Genomic DNA, 25,982 nt, shown 5'->3' with positions numbered 1-25,982 from the left:
GTGAAAATTCAGTCCTAGTCACTCACTCTAGTCTCTCAACTTTAGTGCAGAGTCAAAGAGGAACAAAGGTGTAGTGTTAAAAGGTAAGGTTTTGTCTAGTCAAGTCTGGGCTACCTAGAGGTGTTAATCTCACCTTCCCATGAAGGCCCAGGTCCACAATCTCTGAGCATGTCAGTTCCTAGAGTAAGTCTCTATTAGGAAGCAGAGTGAAAGAATGATGGAGCTGGACCATGAGTCTTGCCCACTGGCGGTGGTGTGAGATACACTGGAACCACTATTGATTTAGGAGGCAGAGCTCCTTGATCCTGATTTTGGACAAGCTATTTAACTTCCCCAAAATTCAAGTTCCTCCTCAGAGGTAATTCCTGGCCTCCATACCTCACAGGGTTGTTGTGAGGATCACATGAGATAATGTCTATGAAAGCCCTTACTATTATTGTCATGGGCAATTTTATATACTAAATTTGGTGTTTTCAAAGTCTTAGTCTCTGAAACGTCTCTGCCACAAAGGATCATTCCACTCAGCCTCCTAAAATAACACTTTGTTCTTCTCTTCACCACAAGTAACCGAGGTTTTTGGATTCTCAGACTAGAGAGGCTGACTGAAAAGAATCTACTGGAGCACAGAATAAGGTTTCCTGGTGAACAGATTAGTCTCCCCTTTTTCCTGTATCCCTCTTCCTAGGATGACTCCTGCAGTCCAGAGCTCAGTGAAGCCTGGGGTTGATATTGGAGGGGAAACCTACAGAGAAGGGAATGTAAAAGAAAGCCTTGGTGTGAGGAATCAGACAAGCAGTGTGAAGTCTTGGATGTGGAGGAATGGAGTGCGTTTCTGGCTCGGTGAGGCCCCCATCCCAGCTTTCTAGATTTTAGCTTGTCGTCTGCAGCCACTTGGACAAGCTGTCTGCTACAGGCAGTTCGTGACAACCATTTTTATCAAGATCCCCACTGTGAGTAGGGAGGCGAGGCCAAGGAAGCTGACATTCTACTGTTTTGGGAGCCTATGGGAGATAATGCGGCCTCAGAGTCCTGGGCTTCCCATCATTCCTCTGAGCAAGGTCAGCTCAGTCTCTACCTTCAGCCTCTCAGGGAGCCTCAGAAAACCTGCAACCAGGCCCTCTCTCAGCCCGTATACCTCTGGCTTCTACCTTCTGACTGGATTCCACAGAGGCCCAAGTTCCAGACCATTTACAGACTCGATGGCACTAGCTCCTACTTCTTTGGGGCCTCGCCAGAGGCATAGTTACCTCTCTCTTTCTTTTTTGATTGAGTACCCTATGGGGCCCATCTTCCCTCACGGAACTCTTAACTGTCTCATTTCCTCTTACTGTCTTCTCTGTTTTCTTTTTTTCCCTCTTTTGCTGCACTGTGTGGTTTGCGGCTCTTAGCTCCCCAAACACAGATTGAATCCCAGCCCTTGGCAGTGAAAGTGTGGCGTCCCAACCACTCAACCGTCAATGAATTCCCTGTTTTATGTTTTCTCAAAGTACCCCCTTATCACGCCTTTCATCCTCCATCACTGACTTTTGTGAAAATTTGCTTGGAATAGCTAAATTTTCACAAAAGTTTTTGGGAGAATTGTTTTATTTAGGGCTGAAACCTTCCTTTCTATGTATGACATAACAGGGGGTTTTAAAATTCTGGTTGTTTGGCCTCTTACTTTTCATCCCCTGCCCACCTCCTGGTTGAGTCTTACCCACCAAGGAAGGAAATGAGTGGATTAATTCCAACAAATTGATAGCAAAGGAAGCTGGGTGGCACCTGAAGAAAATTGAGTACAAACCCAGTAGACAGGGTAATTGCGTACTGTTACCAAACCATGAGCAAACTGCAGCCTAGCACTGGATTCACACCAAGGAGTGAGCAATTGGGGAAAAAAACAAAGAAAACAGTATTAAGGATAAAGACTTTCAAAGTATCATAGTTCATAGATAAAAAGTGTCAACAATTTAAACCTTAACTTGGCAGAGAGGAAAGCTCAAAGAAAAAGAGCAAAAGGCAATTTGCAGCTCTGGCGATCTTGTCTGGTGGGTCTCTGGGAGGCGACACTTCCTGCAGTTATCTGCTTTGGGATGATTCCTCCGATTCCTCTGAGGTTTTAGGACAGACTTTCAAGTACTTTGTATCGTGTGTCTGTTGACTTGGAATTACTTTTGTGTTAGTTGTTAACAGTACCTGGTAAGCTCCTCACTGAAGTTCAACCACAGTTTTCCTCTGATTATCTGATCTAGTAACTTAAAAAACAATAAAGAAATTTGTGTTATTATTCAAGAGAATGACAGGAGGACAGAGAATTATCAGGATACTTTGGTAAATCAAAAGGAAACTCTTATATAGGCACAAAATAACTTGCTCACTTTATGGAAAGAAAACCCTACTATTACTCTTTGTGTGTATATTACAATTTGCAATAAAAGATTTATAAGCCTTTTTGTGATAAATCTATTAACATGGAATATAACCTTGAATTTTCATTTTTGTCATTTATAGAATTAAAGCATATTAAATGCTTCATATGTATATGTAGACATAAATATATAATACACATACAATTTCAGTTTTTAAGATATTCATCTCAGCACATTAAAACAAGTGTATATATTATACTTAATTATCATTTAATAAATAATTCCTTAATAAACCATTGTCATAAACATATTCTCATTTTCTATAATTATTATACTAAATACAGTTTTTATAATTTTATTGATTACCGCATTTAGCCAAAGTAACCAATTTTTGTTTTCTTCAGACACAGGGAAAACTAAACTGCTAGACTAAATTTTTATGGGTACACATTTTAGATTACCTTTTACATTTACAGAAGACAGAACGAACACATCAACCAAAAGCACTTACACACCCTATTAATCTATAGCCCTATATAACACATATGAATATGGATAAATTAAGACCATATGTATATGGGTTTTTTTTTAGCTTTAGAAACTATTCAGCTATTCAAATATTATATATCAAGTAACAACATTTTCTAAAGTCTTAACTTTTTAATTATTTGGAAGTTATAATTTTAGCTAAAAAATTAAGTCCTCATGATTTGTAGTATTTTAAGAATTTTATAAAATCGAAACCATTTATAAGACATCTATGATTTCACTTAAAAACAATTTTATATTTTATAATCTTAAAATGTTTCAACAATGATTCTTTGCTTGTCCCATAAAACCAATACATAAAATTTAGAAAGTTTAAGTCTTAAAGTTTTAATACTAGTTATATATACTACAACATTGTCTTAGCATTAATTTTATATAACAAACCCAGAGCAATATAGATATAGGATTGTCTCTAATCAATATGATTGAAAGTGAAAGTGAAGGTTGCTCAGTCCTGTCCGACTTTGTGACCCCATGGACTATACATTTCATGGAATTCTCCAGGCTAGAATACTGGAGTGGGTTCAGTTCAGTTCAGTCACTCAGTTGTGTCCAACTCTTTGCAACCCCATGAATTGCAGCATGCCAGGCCTCCCTGTCCATCACCAACTCCATCGAGTTGGTGATGCCATCCAGCCATCTCATCCTCTGTCCTCCCCTTCTCCTCCGGCCCCGAATCCCTCCCAGCATCAGAGTCTTTTCCAATGAGTCAACTCTTCGCATGAGGTGGTCAAAGTACTGGAGTTTCAGCTTTAGCATCATTCCTTCCAAAGAAATCCCAGGGCTGATCTCCTTCAGAATGGACTGGTTGGATCTCCTTGCAGTCCAAGGGACTCTCAAGAGTCTTCTCCAACACCACAGTTAAAAAGCATCAATTCTTCGGCTCTCAGCCTTCTTCACAGTCCGACTCTCACACCACCTTTATGGCAGAAAGTGAAGAGGAACTAAAAAGCCTCTTGATGAAAGTGAAAGAGGAGAGTGAAAAAGTTGGCTTAAAGCTCAACATCTAGAAAACTAAGATCATGGCATCTGGTCCCATCACTTCATGGCAAATAGATACGGAAACAGTGGAAACAGTGTCAGACTTTATTTTTTGGGGCTCCAAAATCACTGCAGATGGTGATTGCAGCCATGAAATTAAAAGATGCTTACTCCTTGGAAGGAAAGTTATGACCAACCTAGATAGCATATTCAAAAGCAGAGACATTACTTTGCCAACAAAGGTTCGTCTAGTCAAGGCTATGGTTTTTCCAGTAGCCATGTATGGATGTAGTCTTTCCCTTCTCCAGGGGATCTTCCCAACCAAGGGATTGAACCCAAGTCTCCCACATTGCAGGTGGATTCCTTATCAGCTGAGCCACAAGGGAAGCCCAAGAATACTGGAGTGGGTAACCTATCTCTTCTCCAGTGGATCTTCCTGACCCAGGAATCAAACCAGGGTCTCCTGCATTGCAGGCAGAGTCTTTACCAACTGAGCTATCAGGGAAGCACAATCAATATGATTAACTCATTTCAATTTGTCCCAATTGATTTATCAGAAATATTACAGGATATTTTTTAAATGTACTTTATAAACTTTGTATTCAGGAGACAAAATTTAAATAGCCTTAAAATCTAAAAATAAGCTCTTATATTGAAGGAGATCATCCCTTATAGCATAGGAATGAAGTCCATTCTTTAAATACATTTGTCTATATTATATAATGCAAGACAATTTACTGACATTTTTCTTGCTTCTTAGACTATTATTATTATTTAGTATGCAAAATAGTGACAACGTTTTTTTTTTTTTCTGAGCAATGAATCTTTAAAATTGTCCCCAGTGAGGTGAAAAGAGGAGGATAGAACACTAACAACAAAAAAAAGTGAGAGAGAGGGTAGCTTTAGACAAATATGAAATTATCACTAAGAGGTTATCTTTCTGTAAGGAGGAGGAGAAAGTTTAGATGCAGGAAAACCTTTTTCATATATATAGAGACACAAAAAAGAAAGTCATTATAGCTGCTTTAAACAGTTACTCAAGTCCTTGACAGTATTATCAAGCCATATAATAAAAAACTAGTGCTTATTAATCCCTAAAGAATGGAAATAGACAGGAAATCTCTACATTAATCACAGTGATCTCTCTTAGACCAGTTATACAATCTCATGAGAGTTTCTTTTCCCTTTATGCCTCAAGCATTTCTCAAATGAACATTCTTGTTCATGTCAAAGATCCCCAAGTGGTCACATAATTTTAATTTATTCTCAGTGAATTATGCCAGGAAGTAGCACAAGCTTGTTAGCAGACAAGCCCATGAGAGATTGCTTGACTGTTGATCAAAGGTAAAACATCACTTGTGCGGAGTCCTCAACCCTAAGGTTAAGCTGCCTCTCTTTGCTGACCTGAATAATCAGCAGTCACCTGGCTCTCAGGAAGTGTGGACAGCTCTTTCCTAAAACCAAGTTCTCATACCCAGAGAAGACGGGAAATTTCTCATAGACAAATAGAAGACAGTAGATAAACTTCCAGACATCCTGGAATGCGAAGTCAAGTGGACCTTAGGGAAGCATCACTATGAACAAAGCTAGTGGAGGCACTGAAATTCCAGTTGAGCTCTTTCAAATCCTGAAAGATGATGCCGTGAAAGTGCTGCACTCAATATGCCAGCAAATTTGGAAAACTCAGCAGTGGCCACAGGACTGGAAAAGGTCAGTTTTCATCCCAATCCCAAAGAAAGGCAAGGCCAAAGAATGTTCAAACTACCGCACAATTGCACTCATCTCACACGCTAGCAAAGTAATGCTCAAAATTCTACAAGCCAGGCTTCAAAAGTACATGAACCATGAACTTCCAGATGTTCAAGCTGGATTTGAACATCCAGCTCAAGAGGAACCAGAGTTCAAATTGCTAACATCTGTTGGATCATCAAAAAAGCAAGAGAGTTCCAGAAAAACATCTACTTCTGCTTTATTGACTATGCCAAAGCCTTTGACTGTGTGGATCACAACAAGTTGTGGAAAATTCTTAAAGAGATAGGAATACCAGACCATCTGACCTGCCTCTTGAGAAATCTGTATGCAGGTCAAGAAGCAATAGTTAGAACCCGACATGGGAACAACTGACTGGTTCCAAATCGGGAAAGGAGTATGTCAAGGCTACATATCGTCACCCTGCTTATTTAACTTACATGCAGAGAACATCATGCGAATACCAGGCTGGATGAAGCATAAACTGGAATCAAGATTTCTGGGAGAAATATCAATAACCTCAGATATGCAGATGACACCACTATTATGGCAGAAAGCCAAGAGGAACTGAAGAGCCTCTTGATGAAAGTGAAAGAGGAGAGTGAAAAACTTGACTTAAAACTCAACATTCAAAAAACTAAGATTATGGCATCTGGTCCCAACACTTCATGGTAAATAGATGAGGAAACAATGGAGACAGAGACTATTTTCTTTGGCTCCAAAATCACTGCAGATGGTGACTGCAGTCATGAAATTAAAAGATGCTTGCCCCTTGGAAGAAAACCTATGACCAACTCAGACAGCATATTAGAAAGCAGAGACATTACTTCGCCAACAAAGGTCAAAGCTATGGTTTTTCCAGTAGTCATGTATGGATGTGAGAGTTGGCCTATAAAGAAAGCTGAGAGCCAAAGAATTGATGCTTTTGAACTGTGGTGTTGGAGAAGACTCTTAAGAGTCTCTTGGACTGCAAGAAGATCCAACCAGTCAATTCTAAAAGAAATCGGTCCTGAATATTCATTGGAAGGACTGATGCTAAAGCTGAAACTCCAGTAGTTTGGCCACCTGATGGGAAGAGCTGACTCACTAGAAAAGACCCTGATGCTGGGAAAGATTGAAGGTGGGAGGGGAAGGGGACCACAGAGGATGAGATGGTTGGATGGCATCACCGACTCCATGGACAGGAGTTTGAGCAAAGTCCGGGAGTTGGTGATGGACAGGGAAGCCTGGTGTGCTGCTGTCCACGGAGTCACAGAGTTGGACACGATTGCGTTACTGAATTGAGATATACACTAGTCAGGACAGGGTGTTAAAAACCTAATTTCACCAGGAGACACTAGTTTGATAGGAAACCAAAAAATTCCAGGGGACATATAAACTGATATTGAAGGATCAAAGGGACAACCAGAATCTAAATTCAGTGTAAAGCCACACAATCAAAGACAGACAAACCTTGAATGTCTTGAGACTCTAGAAGTCTCAGATGTACACATTATTACTGTCATGGAGGCCAATCCTTTGTAGGGAGGGATCTGAGCAAATATTCAGAGACCCTCCAAATTTCCTAATCAGGACACCTGGAGCAATGTGGTAGTCTGACAAAATCAGGGTTATTGGCTCATTGCAATGGAGGTCACACATTGGAGGAACCATGGGGTGTGTCACCAAGAATGGGAAAAAGTTATATGATTTGGGGAAGGGTGGCATAAAGTGAAATTTATATGAAATAGTATTTTGATATGCTAAAGCAAAGCAGGGCTTTGTGTAAAGTGGCATCATGTCTGAATGGCAAAGTGGACAGTAGGTCTCTTTTCCTTAGACACTACAAATTAAGATAGATATATAATGTTATATCCCAAACACCCTTATCTGAATCTGGGTTGAAAATCAAGGCAGGTGCTCTGTGTCAGTGTGAAATAGATCCTTCAGGAAAGGATGCTTTGCTCTTACTGAAATGATTTCAAAAGCAAAGTTTGCAATGAACTCCGATTTTAGAAAACAAGGTTTCTCAGTTACAAAGTAATAGTTCTGCTACTGAGTATCATTCGGACACTTTATAGTTGGTGTGTTTCCTTGGGAGAAACAGAATTTTTTGCTAATTTTACAGCTGGCTTTATCTGCCATCTGTGTCTGTTTTCCCAGCTTGATGACTGGCATGGCAGATTTTCACTTTTTTCAGGTCAAACTAATTTTCACTTTTTCAGCATGTAACCCAGTCTCTTGTAATAGTGGCTTGTGGAACTTGCCAGAAAGAAGCTGTGGTGGCATGAGACCTTTTCTGGAAGTGATTAATCTCTTTCCTTCTTTCCTTTTCTCACTTCCTAGCATGCACTACATAATTGTAGGGCCCCAGTGCAGCCTGGGCTTGCTCCTGAAGGAGGAACCAATAGAGAATGGAATGAGAAAGCAAGTCTTGGGGTGAGGTACAAAGGAGTATAATGAAGTCTCAGATGTGAGGGAATGGGAAGGGGATGGGTAGCCTGCTTCAGGTACCCTTATTCTTGCCAGACCCTCTTGTTCTGACTGCTCCTGGCTGCAGCTCATAGTCTTTTGCAGTTTTGGTAACTTCTGGGTCAAGTTGTGTGCAGGGAGGGTTGGGAAGGCATCACTGTGGTGTCTGACCTGCTTAGGGGAATCCTGTGAAAAGATGCTGCTCCCTGTGCGTCCCCTTCTGTTCCAATAGATCCTCTACTTGAGCTTTCTTAAACTCTGGCCTCCACCCTTTCACCAGTATTTTCAGATCAATTACCACCCACCCTATGTCACTTCCCTTCTGGCATATTTATCAGCCTTTCTTCCCAGGACCCTGCAGAGTCTCATCTTCCCGTTACTCCCAATCTTGTATCTGACTCTGCTCCTGCACAATCTGTTTTCTTCTCATTGTGCCCTGCTCTTCACAATTGGTCCCATTCCTTCATCATTCCTTTCACTGGCCTCCTCTCTGCCACCAGAGGCTCTGTCATCAGCTCCCACGCACCTTTTTCCCACTCCTATTATGGCCTTCTCCCCCTGTTCGGTAGACCTCCTTGCCTCAATCTCTCCTAGTATTTCATTTATCCTTATTCTGCCCCCTTACCAGCTTTCTCATCTTTTCCACCAAGGTCCTCTCTGCCTCCACTCTGTCCTCCCAGATCCCCGTATTAAATCTCAACCCTGCAGATAGATCCCTTTCTGCCTCCAGAGCTACAATCTTAAGGGACCATCTTTCACCCCCATCATTTATCTTTTCTTCTTTGCCCTAGAACAAACACCTCAGACACTAGACCTTCTCTAATCAGATCCCTCCTCTTGCAAGAGTTCCTACCCTTTTTTCAGAATCTCAAATCTCCCATCTTTCACAACATCCCATGAACTCCACGAATCCCACTGATTCACTTGCCTTGTCACCCCACCATCATGTACAGTCTCTACCCACCATTGCCAGATTCTAATACTCTCACTTTGGCTTGATTTAAATCCCACTGAACACTGTCCCAGAGAGCTCATCTTCTGAAAATCTCCTTTGTCTGACTTCTATTGCAAAACACTTATGCACTGACTGCTCAAAACTGTGTCCATTTCAACCTTCTCCCGGGGGCTGCTGTTAAGGGCTTGCTTTTCCCTACCTTCTCACACTGATTTCCAGCAGGAGGAGCTTTTTCCTTTCAGCCATCGGGTCCTGTCTCTGAAGAGAGCCTGTGACCAGACATGTGGAAGCAAGCAGCCACTCTTTCCTTAGCTATGCTGTCCAGAAGTTCCTAGGGATATATCACAAAGAGTGTAGATTTCCAGATTTGTGAGGACAAAGGGATCATTCTAAAACAAATGAGGGCATACTACCAACTCAATTCTTCTGCAACTTTTTTAGTATCACTTGCTGTTGAGCACTACTCCACAGCCCTTCAACCCTTCTCGAGATGTGAAGGCCCACTAGAGTAACTGCATAGTCCATAGGAGTCTCCAAATTCCAAAATCTTGGGAACTTCTGCAGCAGAAATGTAACTAGCTCTTCAGAGGTCCCCCACTCTGCACAGCGAGTCCCTGCTGGAGAACCTTCTATTCTTTGATAGCAGTCCCTCACCAGCCTCTTTCTCTGCTTATTCAATTGCTAATGTCCTCCTCTCCCAGTTCAAAAGCAGTTAACTGATTTCTTTCTCTTCCTCAGCCCCAGACCTTGCCCTCACATTAAATCCTAGCCCCAGTCCTTGGGGGAAGGTTCTAGAGGGAAGGAGCTCACCAAAGAAGGATGGTATAAGTTGAGTTTCCACTTTAGGAATATGACAATGGAGATGAATTTATGTAGCCTTTCAAAGATTACAGTACAGAGAGATAGTCAAGGCCAAGGAATTCCCAAGCTCTGGGGCAGCCGAGGTCTCAGTAGAAGCCCTGTGTTCCTAAGTTTGAGGCCCCAAGGAAAAGCAAAAAAAAAAAAAAAAAAAGAAAAAGAATTTAGCTCCAAAGGATGAGAGGAACTTAAGGAGAACCAAAGATTAAATGCATCAAGGAGAGGAGGCAGGAATAGGGATCTTCCAAGCCAGGCACCCTCCCAGATTTAGCTGACACCCTAGTGAACAAAACCCCTGATTTTTGCCCCAGATGTAGTAGACTTCAACAAAAAGTCACTTGGAAAAAATGGATGAATTGTTTCAGTGGCTTTGTCCCAGGACACGAAGCTAAGGGCAAGAAGGTCACTTGAGAAAAACTACAACTGTGCATTGTCCAAATCCAGTTGAAACCAGAGGGGTCTTTGGGTAAAATTATTCTAGTCGTTGTTCCAAACATTGGGGACACACGAATAAGAAAAACAAAGCTCCCTCCCCTTGTGGGGCTTACAGTGTTGGTCCTCGAGTCAGCTTCTTTTCAATCTACTCAAAAAACGGTATCAAACCTCTTTCATTTTTCTCAAGCTCCTGCCCTTCCCACACCCTCAATAGATTGGCTGTTTGGCCCACTTCCACACCCTCAATAGATTGGCTGTTTGGCCCACTTCTGAAAGGAACCATAAAGCCTCCGGATGGGAACTTTTCATCCCCAAATCTTCAATAACGGTTGCATCCCACCCTCCCTTCCTTTTTCCTTACTGCTCTGTAAAGCCGGGTCTTTCGGGGAGGCCGTCCTTGACCCTCCCAAAACGGGATTAGCAACCTCACGTTCTCCATCACAACTGCCTTTGTAATCTTGGGCTACTATCTAGGTCCCCTAAGTAGCAGGACTTTCTCTATCTTCCTCACTACTGGCCTGGAGTACCGCAGGTAGCTAACGGTCAGTAAGTAACCGTTTAGAGGAATTAACTGGCAAGCGTTGGGCGGAACTTCCGGGGGTAAAGGCTGTTCCCAGGATGCTTTGCGCCCGCCCCCACATCCGGCTGGGCCTGACCCTTGGGGTCGGGGCCACGTCCAGGGCAGGGGTCAAGGCCTGGGGCGGGGCCTGCATTGCTGCAGAGCCAGCTTTTGAAGGTAGCGACTGCCTCTCAGGATCCTAGGTCTCAAAGCCAGAGCTCGGTATTCTGCTCACAAAAGCGATTGTGACAGGGCTCCCCTCCTGCGGCGCTCCACCAAGTATCGCTTCACCTCAGTCTGTTGGGGCCTTGGTTCAGGCTGCGGCCTACCAAGGCTTTGAAGGGCCCCAGAGGCCCTGAGCACGGGACCCGCCCTCTCTGCCTGAACTTGAGCATCTTCATGGCCTTCACTGTAATGCTGACTGCAGTCTAGTGAGCGCTAGGTGAGTCCTTGGGTTTCTGGCCCGGATGTCAACCCGCGCACAGGCCTGGCACAGGACGCTACACTGACTTAGTGAGGTGGCAAGGGGAGTGGAGGGAACCGTGAGCCTTTGTTGAGCACCAGGGCCCAAGGCTGGTGTAAAAGCTCTGCTGTGGTTGCCGCCTGTCCCAGCAGGACCAGTATCCACACCGTGTGGGGTGTCGGCAGCCCTCTGGGACTTGTTTTATGAGGAGCTGCCGGCAGGGCCCTGGTGCCCCCAGCCAGGCCAGGAGGAGGGGCTGGTGAGGCCCCGAGGGGGAAGGCTCGTGACGGGAAAGGGCAGCTTGACTGTGGAGAGGAGACTACACCTGAGGACCCTCTGCAGAGGGAGGCGGGCTTCCCTCTGAGGCCTCCGGCCGCCGCTGTGGGCCGAGGGCACGGTTCCGCGGGAACTGGCGTGATGGTGGTCGACACTAGAGATGTAAGGAAATACCATGGTTCTTCTTTTTGGGGACAGGTTGTCTTCCTCTTGGCATAAATATTATATAGCGAATTTGCAAGATATAGAATAGTATTGGTGGATGGCAGGACCCCGTGGGCTCCTAAACTCAAAACACCTGATACTAACATTTTGATGTATTTTTCCTAGTTTCGCTGTGCCTGTTTTCAGTGTTTAAATTATACACACACACACACACACACACACATAAATATTTTTTAAAAGGTAAGAAGACATATAACGTTTTATCATAACCAATCTCTACATTATTGTACACCTTCCTAAAGATTATTTTTAAGGTTTTCCATATGAACTATTCTGTTTTTCTCTGATAGGTAGGTTTGTTCTAAGTTTTTGGATTATGAGACGTCACTTAACAGGTTTGTGTATGGTTGCACTTGCTTAGAACTGCCTTATTCCAAAATCATAAAGCTTTTCTTGAACTTCAGATTATTTTCTCATCCAGGGTTCTGCCCTTGAGACACTTCTTTTTCTGTAGTCTCTTAGGCAAGGTATCTACCTATGCAATAAGTTGTTTCACTGCTGACTTCTCCCATTTGCTTCACATTTATGTATCCAAATACTCGCTAAGCATTACCAACTTTGACCTCCCATAGGCATCCCATACCTAAAATCTGTAAATGTAGACCATGGTCTTCCTCTGCCACCTACTGCCCTTGCTCAAGTAGTCCCAGGGTCAACTAGAGCCTGGTTCCCAAGGCTGACCTGTAACTACCTTTCTGTCCTTCTCCTTCATCCTTCCTGTAATTCCTCAAATACCAAGTTCTGCTGAGTCTGCTGGTTACCTATTTCTCAAATTTTAGTCTCCTCTTCATGCTTACTACTGTCTTGGTAGTTCAGACTCTCATGGTCTCTCACCAAACTATGCAGTGGCTTCTTAACTTACCTGATTTTAATCCAGTACTTGCTGATCTCTACTTCTTTAACTTCTGCTACTCTAAAGTCTGTTTTTCTACTCTAGTAAAAATGCCTGTTTTGTTCAGTGCTTCCATGTCCTTACTCATTTTTAATTGAAGTATAGTTGATTTGTGCTATTGTGTTAGTTTCAGGAGTACAGCAGAATGATTCAGATTTAGAATATGTATATATATACACATATTATACACACACATTCTTTTTCAGATTCTTTCCTACTATATAGGTTATTACAAGATATTGACTATGCTTCCCTGTGCTATACAGTAGGTCCTTGTTGTTTACCTAATTTATGTATAGTAGTGTGTATCTGTTAATCCCAAACTCCTAATTTATCCTCTCCACCTTTCCCCTTTGGTAACCATAAATTTGTTTTCTACATGAGTCTATTTCTGTTTCATAAATAAGTTCATTTGTATCATTTTCTTTTTAGAGTCCACATATAAGTGATATATATTTGTCTTTGTCTGATTTCACTTAGAATGATAATCTCTAGGTCCATCCATGTTGCTTCAAGTGACATTATTTCATTCTTTTTTATGACTGAATCTTCCCTGGTAGCACAGATGGTAAAGCGTCTGCCTACAATGCGGGGAGACCCAGGTTCGATCCCTGGGTCGGGAAGATCCCCTGGAGAAGGAAATGGCACCCCACTTCAGTACTCTTGCCTGGAAAATCCCATGGACTGAGGAGCCTGGTAGGTTACAGTTCATGGAGTTGCAAAGAGTCGGACACTACTGAGCGACTTCACTTCACTTCAATATCCCATTACACACACATGCACATACACATATCTTCTTTGTCCATTCATTTGTTGATGGACATTTAGGCTGCTTCCGTGGTAAAAGTGCTGCTATGAAAATTGGGGTGCATGTATCTTTTTGAGTTAGAGTTTTCTCTGGATATATGCCCAGGAGTGGGATTACTGGATCACATGGTAACTTTAGGGCTGTCTAGGTGGCTCAGTGATAAAGGATCCACCCCCCAATGCAGGAGATGTGGGTTTGATCCCTGGATCAGAAAGAAACCTTGGAGAATGAAATGGCAATACACTTCTATTTTCTTGCCTGGGAAATTCCACAGACAGAGGAGCCTGGTGGGCTGTAGTTTGAGTTGGATACAACTTAGCGACTAAACACCAACAATGGTAACTTTATTTTTAGGTGTTCAAGGAACCTCCTTACTGTTTTTTTATAGTGGCTGCACCGGTTTACCTTCCTGCCAACAGTGAAGGAAGGTTCCTTTTTCTTACTCATTATGATTTCTTTACCTGGAGTTCCTTAGGCAGATAACTAGAGTTCTCACGGTCTGCTACAGTAGGTTAGGGCTGTGTTTTTTTCCCCCAGAGAATTTATCCATTTCCTCCATGTTGGTGAATTTATTGGCATAGTTCATAATATTATTCTTATAATGTTAGTAGATCTGATGATGTCCCCTTTCATTCTTGGTCTTGGTAATTTGTGCCGTAATTTTCTTGATAGGCTGAGTAGAGGTTTATCAATTGTCTTTTTTTAAAAAAAGAAACAGCTTTTGTTTTCATTAATTTTATTTTTCTCTTTTTTATTTCATGGATTTTGGCTCATATTATTATGTTCTTCTGCTTGCTTTGAGTTTATATTGACTCTTTCTAGTTTGTTAAGGTGAATTCTTGTTACAACATTGATTTGAGACCATTCTTCTCTTCTTAATATACATTTTTTTTGAAGTTAACATAACCTCAAGATTTTACTTCCTTTATAATAAAACAAAAGGTGAAACCCAGAACTGGATGATTTGGACTTTTCTCTTGTTATCTCTTCCCAGTTCATAATACTGCATCTATTAATAGCTACAACTTATGATGCGTCTTCATTTTCTATTCACATTATTTTATAATTTCTCATTTGACTTTCTTTGAGTTATTCAGAAGTGTGGGAAATTTTCAAAATATCTTTCTATTCTTGGTTTTAATTTAATTATATTGTGAATTCAAAGTATTAATTCAAAGTATTGAGAATGTATTTTGTACAATTTCAGTTTTTTAAACGTTGTCAAGATTTGATTTATGAGCCAGTATATTCTTGGTGACTATTTCATGTATACACATGACTGACTTATAGCCAGCCCTTTGTATCTACATTCTTCTGTATCCAAGGTTTCACATCCATGGATTCAACCAACCAGGGATTGTGTATTACTATGGTATTTACTTTTGAAAAATAATCCACATGTAAATGGATCTGTGTAGTTCCAACCTGTGTTTTTCAGTAGTCAATTGTACTTGAAAAGAATTTGTATTCTGCTATTTGCTGACTAGAGTTCTCTATAAATATTAATTAGGTCAAGTTGGTTTATAATGTTGTTTAGGTAGTCTTTGTCCTTCCTAATTCTTTCTGCTTCTTTTTATTGCTGTGAAAGGGCTGTTGATGTATCTGATTGTAATCATGGAATTGTCTGTTTTTCTTCTGAGTTCTATCAGTTTTTGCTTCATGCATTTTGAAGCTCCAATGTTAGATATATTACATATATAGGATTCTTATGTCTTGTTGGTTAATTGTCTGCTTAATCATTATCGAGTGACTCTCTATCTCTGGTAATAGTCCTGTTCTAATATTCATAAAGGCACTCAGCTGTCTTTTGATTAGTGTTTGCATGGTCTTTTTGCATTATTTTAACTTTTTATCGAGAGAAGGCCCTGGCACCCCACTCCAGTACTCTTGCCTGGAAACTCCCATAGACAGAGGAGCCTAGTGAGCTGCAGTCCATGGGGTCGCTAGGAGTTGGACACGACTGAACGACTTCACTTTCACTTTTCACTTTCATGCATTGGAGAAGGAAACGGCAACCCACTCCAGTGTTCTTGCCTGGAGAATCCTAGGGACGGCGGAGCCTGGTGGGCTGCTGTCTGTGGGGTTGCACAGAGTCAGACATGACTGAGGTGACTTAGCAGTAGCAGCAGCAACCTTTTATCTATTTATATCTTTATGTTGAAGGTGAGTTTTTTGTAGACAGCATAATGTGTTGTCTTGTTTTTTAATCCATCTGATAGTCTCTGCCTTTTAATTGGGGTGTATAGATTACTTACGTTATTACTATTGACATGGTTATATTTTAATCTAGCATCTTGTTGGTTGTTTTCTATTTGTTCCATCTGTTCTTTGTTCCTTCCCTCTTTGCTAACTTGCTTGTGGATTATTTTTTATGATTCTATTCTCTTCATTCTTGTTTTATTTGTTAAACCTCTTCTTTTCTAATAAAAATTGATCTTATTTAATATTCATCTTTATCACATTTTTGAATAGTCATCTTCAAATAATATTATTCGAGTTCATGTGTAGTGTAAGAACCTTATAACAAGATACTTTTCCTTCCTCCCATTTTGTGCTATCGTTATGTATTTAGGGGGCTTACCTGGTGGCTCAGCTGGTAAAGAATCTGCCTGCAATGTGGGAAACCTGGGTTCTATCCTTGTGTTGGGAGGATCCCCTGGAGAAGGGAACTGACTCCAGTATTTTGGCCTGAAGAATTCTGTGGACTATTCCATGGGGTTACAAAGAGTCAGACATGACTGAGCAACTTTCACTTTTCACTTCACTACGTATTTAGGGGCAGTATTATTTCAAATTAATTTAAAATTTTTAAAATAATTTATGATTATATCCTCTGAGTAAAACTGTTAAAACATTTCACATAAAGTCCCCTTGACCCTCCCTTCCTTGGATGTAAACAATGTTACCAGTTTGTTACACATCCTTCCAAACCTCTGATATATATTTGCACATTTGCGTGTGTGTGTGCGTGCGCGCACGCTTGTGTATGGGTATATATATGTATGTGTATATATCTATATATATATATATACTTAGAATATGTACATTTAATTATTTGGATATACTATGCATCCCATTCTATAGCATTCTTCTTTTATTCAACAATATGTTTTGTCAGTCTACTCATTAGTACCTATCAGTTCAGTTCAGTTGCTCTGCTGCTGCTAAGTCACTTCAGTCGTGTCTGACTCTGTGCGACCCCATAGATGGCAGCCCACCAGGCTCCCCCGTCCCTGGGATTCTCCAGGCAAGAACACTGGAGTGGGTTGCCATTTCCTTCTCTAATGCATGAAAGTGAAGAGTGAAAGTGAAGTCACTCAGTCATGTCCGACTCTTAGCGACCCCATGGACTGCAGCCTACCAGGCTCCTCCATCCATGGGATTTTCCAGGCAAGAGTACTGGAGTGGGGTGCCATTGCCTTCAGTCATATCCAGCTCTTTGCGACCCCATGAATCACAGCACGCCAGGCCTCCCTGTCCATCACCAACTCCCGGAGTTCACTCACACGCATGTCCATCAAGTCGGTGATGCCATCCAGCCATCTCATCCTCTGTCGTCCCCTTCTCCTCCTGCCCCCAATCCCTCCCAGCATCAGAGTCTTTTCCAGTGAGTCAACTCTACGCATGAGGTGGCCAAAGTACTGGAGTTTCAGCTTCAGCATCATTCCTTCCAAAGAAATCCCAGGACTGATCTCCTTTAGGATGGACTGGTTGGATCTCCTTGCAGTCCAGGGGACTTTCAAGAGTCTTCTCCAACACCACAGTTCAAAAGCATCAATTCTTCAGTGCTCAGCTTTCTTCACAGTCCAACTCTCACATCCATACATGACCACAGGAAAAACCATAGCCTTGACTAGACGGACCTTTATTGGCAAAGTAATATCTCTGCTTTTCAATATACTATCTAGGTTGGTCATAACTTTCCTTCCAAGGAGTAAGCGTCTTTTAATTTCATGGCTGCAGTCACCATCTGCAGTGATTTTGGAGCCCCAAAAAACAAAGTCTGACACTGTTTCCCCATCTATTTCCCATGAAGTGATGGGACCAGATGCCATGATCTTAGTTTTCTGGATGTTGAGCTTTAAGCCAACTTTTTCACTCTCCTCTTTCATTTTCATCAAGAGGCTTTTTATTTCGTCTTCACTTTCTGCCATAAGGGTGGTGTCATCTGCATATCTGAGTTTATTGATATTACTCCCGGGCAGTCTTGATTCCAGCTTGTGCTTCTTCCAGCCCAGCGTTTCTCATGATGTACTCTGCATAGAAGTTAAATAAGCAGGGTGACAATATACAGCCTTGACGTACTCCTTTTCCTATTGGAGCCAGTCTGTTGTTCCATGTCCAGTTTTAACTGTTGCTTCCTGAACTTGCATATAGGTTTCTCAAGAGGCAGGTTCTATAGATCTGCCTTATTCTTTTGGACTGCTGCAGAATATTCTATCAAATGGATTTCTCAGAGTTTTATTATTATTATTATTTTTAGCTGATGCACAATTTTTCCTATTATTATGGTAAACAAGGCCCCAGTAAATACCCTTTTGTGTACCTTATTGTGATATTTTAAAATGCTTTTCCAGACTACATCCTTAGAGGTGGAATTACGTTTCTCGTAGGACCCTCCAGTAAGAAATAAAGGGGAGAGGAAAGGCAGAAATTAACCTTAGGAGGTTTTAAGGTTGTACTGGGGCTGGAGGATGTGGCAGTGGGTGTGGTGGATGTGTCAGGGCTGTGATAGAGGATTTGAAGCACTGGAAAGTCTTTGAAGAATTTCATGCAGTAATGGTATCATCTTTGGAACTCAGGGACTTCTGAGGGATCATAGATTGGTTTCTATTTTTGTGTCTTGGGAATAAGAAACAACTTTTTTTCTTCATCAGAGATAGAAAAGAGAAGGATGTGACTGACCTTGATGGTCTATCACAGGAGTTAAATAAGTTGCCCCAAGTCACATGTCTATCTCAGAGGAATGAGTGACAGTCCAGTGGACTTAGGAAAGTTATTAAATTTAGAGATTGTCTCCTTGTATACCTTCACTCTTCACATGGGAAACAGGGCCTGGAGAGAGAAAGAGACCCACTGAAGGTCTTATAGTAAGTCAGTGATAATGTTGACATATTTCAGCCCAGCTGTCAGAGGCAGAAAAGCAGAAATAAGGAGATAGCTTAGTCAAGGTAGGGAAAGTGGTGGTAGGGGGTTTATGAGACAGAGAAGCCAACAACACTTCCACTTACTCCTGCTTGCAGCCCACTCTCTTCGTTTCTCCAGATTCTTGTGGACTTCTTTCTTCAGCAGCATCAAAGAAGTCCAAAAAGGAAAAGTAAGCAGTACAAATTACAGGATAGAGGAAAAACCCATTTCCATGTAAATATTACCATTCTGCAGCAAAACAAACAGTAGAAATAATGAGGCTTTGGTTTGGGTTTGCAGTGTGGAAGATGGACATAGTCTCTGGACTAACTGGTGGAGCTGTAGTAATTCTCCCCTGGAGGGTAGAGTGATGGGCACATTACCCAAATGCAGCTTTTCAAAAAGTGGTGCAGATTGCCTTGCAATAATTATTAATTTTAGGCAACAAAACAAAATTAAAAAACAACAGAAGGAGGGGTGGGTCATTAAAACAAAAAAGCTGGGCACTCAGAAGACTTCTGGAAAGAAGACAAGTTGAAAGTTGTGGAGTTGAATTTGAAACTGTCACCGGGTCTTGCCTACTTTTATAGCAGAGGCCCTCAAACTGAACTTTCCTGTCTTCCCTGGTGGCTCAGAAGGTAAAGAATCCACTTGCAATGCGGGAGACCTGGGTTCGATCCCTGGGTTGGGAAGATTCCCTGGAGAGGGGAATGGCTACCCACTTCAGTATACTTGCCTTGAGAATTCCATGGACAGGGGAGCTTGGTGGGCTACAGTCTGTGGGGTTGCAAAGAGTCAGATATGACTGAGTGACTAACACTTAAGTAGACTAAGGGTGCCCCTTGAGAAGTGCATCATCTTGAGATGCTGTCCTTCAGAGTTATTGGGGACAGAATAGACTTCCAGTTGGGAAATGCTCAAGAGGAAGTCCCCTAATGTAGTCCTTCTTCTGTCTTGGAATGCCTTTTAGAAAGCTGAATTCCTGAACTACCCCACCCCAACTCCAGTGCTGAATCTATGGGTGGGCCCGAATCTTCATGTTAAACAGTCTTGCAGATGATTCGTATGCCTGCCTGCTGACATCTGACCCAGGATGGGCTTTCCCAGTCATTTTGCAGTGATAAAGATACTGTCTTTTTGAAGACCTGCGTTCATTGTGTTGAACCCCTTTAGTAATTTCACATAGTTCAACCTAGTATCTTTGTTTCCTTTAAATTTCAACTGAAATCTAGAAAATGAGCTTTCTGGATCTTTGTTTGGATGCGCAGGCAGAAGAGAATTTTTCAGGATGTGAACATTAACTGACAAGTGACCTGGGACTGTGGTTTCTTATGTTGATAAGTTTGGAAACATTTCCAGGGGCACCTTAGGATTCTGGTTTGTATTTGGAGACATAAAGTTCAATGATAGCTATTTTATGAGGTAGCAGTTCTTCGTGGTTTCAGTTCAGTTCAGTTCAGTTGCTCAGTCGTGTCCGACTCTTTGGGACTCCGTGAACCACAGCACACCAGGCCTCCCTGTCCATCACCAACTCCTGGAGTCCACCCAAACCCATGTCCATTGAGTCAGTGATACCATCCAGCCATCTCATCCTCTGTCGTCCCCTTCTCCTGCCCTCAATCTTTCCCATCATCACGGTCTTTTCAAATAAGTCAGCTCTTCACATCAGGTGGCCAAAGGATTAGAGTTTCAGCTTCAACATCAGTCCTTCCAATGAACACCGGACTAATCTCCTTTAGGATGGACTGGTTGGATCTCCTTGCGGTCCAAGGGACTCTCAAGGGTCTTCTCCAACACCACAGTTGAAAAGCATCAATTCTTCGGCACTCAGCTTTCTTTATAGTCCAACTCTCACATCCATACATGACCACTGGAAAAACTATAGCCTTGACTAGAAGGACCTTCGTTGACAAAGTAATATTTCTGCTTTTTAATATGCTGTCTAGGTTGGTCATAACTTTCCTTCCAAGGAGTAAGTGTCTTAATTTCATGGCTGCAATCACCATCTGCAGTGATTTTTGGAGGCCAGAAAAATAAAGTCAGCCACTGTTTCCCCATCTATTTCCCATGAAGTGATGGGACCGGATGCCATGATCTTAGTTTTCTGAATGTTGAGCTTTAAGCCATCTTTTTCACTTTCCTCTTTCACTTTCATCAAGAGGCTTTTAGTTCTTCTTCACTTCATGGTTTAAGGGTAAAGTGAAGTCGTCGCTCAGTTGTGTCCAACTCTTTGCGATCCCATGGACTGTAGTCTACCAGGCTTCTCTGTCCATGGGATTTTCCAGGCAAGAGTACTGGAGTGGGTTGCCATTTCCTTCTCCAGGGGATCCTCCTGAACCGGGGATCGAACCCAGGTCTCCTGCATTACAGGCAGATGCTTTACCCTCTGAGCCACCAGGGAAGCCTCAGACCTAATCCCTTTTTCAGAGTCTCTACAAACACACTGGGAGGGCTTTCTCCTCATACTGCAGGTGAGGATCGAAGATGTAAACCTCTTCTGGAATGAGGCAGGAGCATCAATTCACTAATCAATCAAAACAAAACTCCCAGTGGTGAGTTAACAGGGCCAGGATCACAGGCATAATCATAAGCTTTGAGTGTAAGTCTATTGGAAGCATCCTGGTGCTATAAGAAAGAGTATGAATTAAATTCAGCTTTGATCCTAAACTGGGTTTGTCAGTTACTAGTTAGTTATGTGGTTACCCGATCCAGTCAGGTAACCTCCTGGAGCTATCTGCATTTCTAAAACAAAGAGAATGACATTTTGCTGAGCTGGTGGGGTTGAGGTATTGCTATTTTTTGGGAAGGTGTGTGAGACCCTCAGTGCAGTTCATGTCCACAGGCAGTGCTTAGTAATGGTTATTATTAGTGAATTCCCAGCTGAAAGTTTTTTTCCCCCACAGATGTACAGGAGCCTCTCAGGTGCGAAAAAGTCTCCCAGCCTTTTAGACCAGCTGTAACTCTGCCCCTCCTCTCCCTACCATCCCCTTCACAGGTATAACTGCCCTGGGGCATCTGTCCTCCAGGGCATAATTCCCCATGAAGCTGGCACATCTACCATGGGCACCAGTAGGTGCCAGCACAGGCTAAGCTTTCGGAAGGGCTGCTTCATTTGATTTTATCCTTCTTCCATCCCCCCAGTGTGAATCATGAAAGCCCAGACTTCCTTTCCTTTCTTCCACAGTGATCTGTCTTCTCCAGCCTTTCTTGCTTGCTATTCGGAGCCTGGGAGAAAATGCTCAGGGTCGCACTGTCAAGTATCAGTGAAGAAAGACCTGCTTGCGGCTCCTTGTAACAAGACTAGTGAACACTAGTGCTCCGTTTGGCTGGCACTTTACCCTTTCCAATGTGCTTTCATAACTGTTAGCTCACTTAATAGTTGCAAACTTCCGGCAAGGTAGTGTGATTGTTGAGGGTCTGCAGATTGCCTTTACATTCCTAGCTTCACCTCTTCTCAGCTGCATCATCTTGGGCGAGGAACTTAGCATCTCTGAACACTGTAGATTTAAGTGGCAAGTACTCAGAATTGGTAATAAGTGCCCAATAATTGTTAGCTGTTACTTCTCTCATGCCCATTTTACCACATGACTTCAAGTTTTTCTGTAACCGCAGTCCATAGGGTTGCAAAGAGTTGGACGTGACTGAGCAACTGAACTGATCTGAACTGAACCATTAGTTAAATGGGTCAAGTCTTACTTTCTTCACATTTCCTCAGATCCTCCTGCTTCCACACCATCCTCAGCCTCACACTCTCCCATAGCCTACACTGAATTTTCCTTTTTCTCTTCAGCACTGGTATCTCAGGCCTTTGTATGGGCTATCCTGTCTGTCCTGAGCCCACATCATGAACCCTGGTAAATAGCTACTCATCTTTCAAGTAGACTGACTCCCTTTTATCCCCATGTTCCCGGAGTGCTTTCTGCATATCTTGATTACGACAAGATTGATATGACTCTCTTCCTATTTATCTTTTCATTAGACCAAGAGCTCCCTGGGGAAATGGATCATGTCTTCTCATGTGTGGAACTTCTGTCTCTGGTATTTATGACGCGCCAAATAAATGTTGGTTTGAATGAACAAATATTAAAGAATTTGTCAATCCACCTGAAACTGTCTTAGATAAGCATTCAGTTATCGAGACCAGTGCTGTGGAGCCAGTCCTGAAACCCAGGGCCCAGCTGCTAGTCCCCAGGCTCTCTGGGCACCCCCAGCCTGTCTCTCATTGTGGTCTCCTGTCATTGCTGTGTAATTTTTCCAACCAAACTGGACGCAGAAAGAAAAAAAAAACAAAAAACTAATGATGTGAAAGCACCAGACTTCATATTTACAGGCCCAGTAGAGGTTTTCAGATGACAGCAAGCAGCCAGTGTGCAGAGGCCTGCTTTTAATGCATCAGAAAAGACAAAATTACAGTGTGCCCGCCTTTCATGTGCTGTCTGTTTCGTCTTTCTGAATAAAAGGGAAACTCTGGCTCCAGGCTGATTTTCAATTACCAAAATAGACTAAATTCCTACCCTGAAATTATCAAAAGTGCCATATACTTGACAAGCAGCTAAGCAGAGAGCAGAAACTACCAAGTTAGTAATTAAACAGAGCTTCAGTCAAATTAACAGAGACAGACATTCTGGTCTGGCAGTCAGAACAGAGACCTAGAGGGCCCCGGATTCGGCTTTGGTACTTCTTGTGTCAGAGTGAGGTCTTAATGGGCAACCACGGTTGCCAGGGAGAGACTCCATGGGCTCCCTCCAGCCCTGTCTGACTTCTGGAAGGCCTTTAGTGTGAGAACGGGGGATGCGTTCCTGTTGAGATATGGGATCAGGGAGAGTAGGCCTGAAAGGAGTCAGGAGGAGGCCGAGGGGATCCAGCTCTTCTCTACTTCAGGATTAGTTTCCAGATATTATAAGGGACCCTGAAAGAGCTTTTTAAATATAAAATTATTGTGGCTTAGGATCTCTTCAAGTGCTTTAATCTATTCATTTACTCAAAAAAAAATATTGAGTGCTCACAACCACAGACAAAGCTAAATCCTAGCTTTGGGTTGTGACATGCTGGAAGAGGAAGGCAGACAATAAACAAGCAAATGAATGCATAGTATTTGAGGTGGGTCTTAGTGGCATGGGTATAACTTTAGTAAAGGAGGAGGGTAGGGAGTTCAGGAGTAGGAGAGAAGGGAAAGATGCAGTTGCTATTTATATTAGGCAGCCAGGAGAGACTTTTCTGATAAGGTGACATTTGAACAGAAACCTGCAACGGGGAGGGGATTTCAGGCAGAAGGAACAGAGGAGAAAAGTCTTGAGTTGGAAGAGCACCTAGCAAGTTTGAGGAAAAGCAAGGATCCCATTGTGGCCAGATTGTGACGAGCAAGGAGAGGGTGCTGGGAGATGAGGTTTGAAAAAGACCAGGGTCTCTATCATGTAGGCATTCTGAGAACACTGGCTTTCATTCTAAGTTAACAATGAAGGTACTGAAGTTTTTCTAAATGTTCCATGGAAGTAATAGCAAGGTATGAAATACAAAATTTTAAATATACTTGTGTATGCTATAAGAGTAATATAAATTAATATTAATATAAATATAAATTATATTTAAATTATTAATGACATCATTCAAGATGCTCCTATTCTTATTTTTTCTGGACTTGATAAAATATTCTCAGAGAAATGGTAATATGTCTATGATTATTTTTTTTCTTTTCCCTTATATTTCTTCTGATTTTTGCTCTGTGTATCTTTTTCGTTGTTGTTGTTAGATGTCTAATGGCTTATAATGTCTATCTTTGTGAATTGTACCTTTTATCATTAGAAGTAAGCATCTTTGTTTCATTTAAAAATTAATTAATTACACAATGACGGCCTTGAAGGCTCTAGAGCAGACCTTACATGCTTTTTAAGGGTCCCTTTGGGTTGCTGTGTTCAGAGTGGAGTGTAGGGAGATGAGAGTAAACAGCAAAGGGGAGACACAATGTAGTTTCAATCAGGTGGTGGTAAAAAGTGGTTGGATTCACAATGACTTTTGAAACTAGAACTTGTAGAGTTTACTGATAGTTTGGATCTAGCATGTCAAAGGAAGAAAGGATTCAAGGATGACGTTAAGGATTTTGGCCTGATCAAGAGGAATGATAAGAGTTCTTTTTTAATGAGATGGAAAGACTTCAGGAAGAGTAGGAAATCTAGGAGATGGAAATTAAGAATTTGTTTTTGGATATGATAATTCTGAGATGCCTATTATACCACTATAACAATTTTTGGGAAGAAGCACAGCTCTGGGAATCAATCGGAATGCAATTTTAATTTTGTTTCCTAATGTCCCTTTAACATTTATTCAGTAGAGGAAGAATTTTCCCTGCCATTGGGTGAAAATTCTGGTAGGCACCATGATTTTTCTGGCCCCTCTTAGGTATAAGAAAGTCCCATGGTTTTGTTTAAGCAGGAAACCAGACACTTCATTCAGAAACAAGAATGTCCAGTTCAATTTGTTATTTAATACTTGTGTGTTTAGTTGCAAATTCACGTCCAACTCTTTGTGGCCCCATGGACTGTAGGCCGCCAGACTCCTCTGTCTATGGGACAGGCAAGAATACTGGAGTGGGTTGCCATTTCCTCCTCCAGGGGATCTTCCCAACCCAAGGATCAAACCCAGGTCTCCCTCATTGCAGGCGGATTCTTTACCATTTGAGCCACCAGGGAAGCCCTACTTAATACTTAAATCTTCATTAAAAGGTCCTGTTTCTTCTGCTTCCAATTTCTGTACCATAGCAGGTCAGCCACCCACACTGGGAAGAAATTATGGTTGGCTTTCCCTGACCCCTTTTCTTGTTCATCATCTCATTAGCTATGGTTTCAGCATGTCCGGAATTGGTTTCAGCACTCCACTAGGAGGGTAGAGGAGAAAGAGATCAGAAAGTTCTTCCTTGTCTGGGGCTCTCCTAACATGATTTCACTTTCTCGGAGGCTGGTGACAGTTATCGTCGTGTCTTCCTTGGTTCTTTCGTGAATTGTGGCGCTCCACTGCTGTGGTCCACTCCTCTGGTGTGGGTGACGCACCCTCTTCCTCCAGCTGCTGTGCTTTTTTCCCATAGCTCGCTCCACACAGACTTTCTCATTTACAGTCCCAGCACCCCACCGAGCAGAACGCTTGAGCTAGGATGATGAGGCTCTTATTGACTCCAGTGTGGCTCACCTCCTGCCCTTTGAAAATATACACCCTGTGCCTTGGCTATCCCCAAGGGAATCTCTTCTCAGCCGCCACCCATTGCTTTAGCTACCTCTTACCTTTAGATTCCCCAGTGGCGGGGTGGGGTCAGACT

At 42.2% G+C, this 25,982-nt stretch overlaps 2 long non-coding RNA genes across 4 annotated transcripts in view; one reads left to right on the top strand and one right to left on the bottom strand.

Annotated features, from left to right (window-relative positions):
• Window positions 1-1,034: 1,034 nt before the first annotated feature.
• LOC112583970 lies at window positions 1,035-10,900 on the bottom strand. The gene is made up of 3 exons (XR_003108323.3): window positions 10,688-10,900; window positions 9,233-9,364; window positions 1,035-2,234 (listed from the first exon to the last, which is right to left on the bottom strand). It is a non-coding gene; the product is annotated as an uncharacterized LOC112583970 (long non-coding RNA).
• A 122-nt stretch (window positions 10,901-11,022) lies between these two features.
• Window positions 11,023-25,982, top strand: part of LOC112583969 — a 334,303-nt gene continuing 319,343 nt past the window's right edge. For all 3 annotated transcript variants that reach the window (XR_006640889.1, XR_006640888.1, XR_006640887.1), the window contains exon 1: window positions 11,023-11,327. This is a non-coding gene — a long non-coding RNA (uncharacterized LOC112583969). The remainder of the gene's footprint in view (window positions 11,328-25,982) is intronic.

Source organism: Bubalus bubalis, chromosome 3 (assembly GCF_019923935.1).
Source record: "Bubalus bubalis isolate 160015118507 breed Murrah chromosome 3, NDDB_SH_1, whole genome shotgun sequence".
NCBI classification, from domain to species: Eukaryota; Metazoa; Chordata; class Mammalia; order Artiodactyla; family Bovidae; genus Bubalus; species Bubalus bubalis.
Note: the sequence above shows the minus strand (reverse complement) of the source record. Positions and strands in the feature narration are given on the sequence as shown.